This window comes from Macaca nemestrina, chromosome 11, assembly GCF_043159975.1.
Source record: "Macaca nemestrina isolate mMacNem1 chromosome 11, mMacNem.hap1, whole genome shotgun sequence".
Taxonomy (NCBI): Eukaryota; Metazoa; Chordata; class Mammalia; order Primates; family Cercopithecidae; genus Macaca; species Macaca nemestrina.
Genome location: NC_092135.1, coordinates 85,236,521 through 85,238,596, shown reverse-complemented (window position 1 = coordinate 85,238,596; position 2,076 = coordinate 85,236,521). Strand labels below are relative to the sequence as shown.

Sequence of the window (2,076 nt, the reverse complement as noted above, 5' to 3'; positions counted from 1 at the left end):
GAGATGTAGCTTCCTTTCATGAGAAGGAACCAGAGAAACAACTATGAAAGTATGAAAAACCAGAGGATTACATCTCCAAAGGATCACACCAGCTCTCCAGCAAGGAATTCTAACCAAAATGAAATATTTGACATACCAGATAAAGAATTCAAAATACTGATTTTTAAGAAGCACAGTGAGATACAAGTGAAAGTTGAAGCCAACAGAATTAAATCAGAAAAGCAGTTTAGGGTATAAAAGAAGAGACAGATATAATTTAAAACAATATAACTTCAGGAAATAAAAATTTGTTGAAGGATTAAGAAAAGACAGCTGAGACTTTTTACAACTGGCTAGACCAGTGGAAAAGAGAATTTCAGAGCTAGTAGACAGATCTTTCAAATTAACCAGACAAAAAAATAAAAAATTTAAAAAATGAAAAAATGAAAAAACCTTTTGAGAAATAAAAGATTTTGTAAAGCATCCAAACCTATGAGTTACAGGTATTGCAGAGGGAGAAGACAAAAAAGTAAAAAGTATGAGAAATATATTTAACCAAATATATCAGGAAAATTTCCCTGGTCTTGGGAGAGATTTAGTCAACCAGATACAAGAAGTTAAGAGACCTCTTAGATGATACATTTCAAGAAAAACCTCATGAAAGAATATAGTCATCAGACTATCCAAAGTCAATATGAAGGAAAAAAAATCCTAAGATCAGTAAGAGAGAAGTGATGAATCCCTTCGCAGGCAATCCATCAGACTAACAGCAGATTTTTTAGCAGAAATTATAAGCAGACGAGATTAGGAGCCTGTTTTTAGTTTCTTTATGTATAAAAAATGCCAGTCAAGGATTTCATATCTTACCAAAAAAAACTTCAAAAATGAAGCAAAACTAAAGTCTTTCTCAAACAAATAACTACAAAGAAAATGTGTTACCATTAGACTCGTCAAATGAAAATACTCAAAGGATTTGGAACATGGAAACAAAAAGGATGATATTCACTATCATAAAAGGATACCTAACTACAAATCTCACAACTCTTATAAAGCAATTACACAATTGAAACTCCAAGGCAACTAGCTAGCAACACTATGACAGGAACAAAACCTTTCATATCAATATTCCTTTTGAATATAAATGGCCTAAATGCTTTACCTAAAACATACAAAATGGAAAATTGTATTTTAAAGAAAAAAAGACACAACAACTTGCTACCTACGAGATAGTTACTATTGGCTAAAAACTACTACAGACAAAGTAAAGGGGTAAAAAAAGACATATTATACAAATGGAAAACAAAACAAAAATGAGCATGACCAGCCATCTTTATATCACATAAGACAGACTATAAACCAATATCAGTAAAAATTACACTAAGTAGGATATTAGATAATGATGAAGGGTTCAATACAAGAAGAAGATTTAGCTATCCTAAATATATATGCACCCAACATTGGAGCATCCAGTTTCATAAAACAAATACTACTAGACCAGAAAAACAGATTGATACCAATAAAATAATAGTGAGTAACTCAACACCCTACTGATATCACCAGATTATTGGGGCAGGAAATCAACAAAGAAACTCTAGACATAAGTGACTATAGAGCAAATGAACCTTACAAAATTGATGTATAAAAGTCAGTAGCATTTTTATACATCAGTAATGTTTGGTGCTCTCTTCAGCAGCACATATACTAAAATTAGAATGCTACAGGAAAGATTAGCATGGTCCCCGTGAGAGGAGAATATGCAAACTCAGGAAACTTCCTATTTTTAAAAAGTAGTATTTGGGCTGAGATCCAAATCAAGAACTCAATCTCATTTACAATAGTAACAAATAGATGAAATACCTATAAATACATTTAAGCAAGGAGGTGAAAGATTTCTACAAAGAAAACTACAAAGCACTGATGAAAGAAATCATAGATGACAAACAAATGGAAAACATCCCATGCTCATTGGTAGGAAGAAATTGATATAATTAAAATGATAACACTGTCCATAATAATCCACAGATTCAACATAATCCTTATCAAATTGTCAACATCATTTTTCATGGAATTAGAAAAAAAAAAAAAAAAAGTCCTAAA

At 31.3% G+C, this 2,076-nt stretch overlaps 1 non-coding gene across 1 annotated transcript; it reads left to right on the top strand.

Annotated features, from left to right (window-relative positions):
• Positions 1-1,656: 1,656 nt before the first annotated feature.
• On the top strand, positions 1,657-1,763 carry LOC112424366 (U6 spliceosomal RNA). Its single transcript, XR_003015112.1, has one exon. It is a non-coding gene; the product is annotated as a U6 spliceosomal RNA (small nuclear RNA).
• Positions 1,764-2,076: the final 313 nt, after the last annotated feature.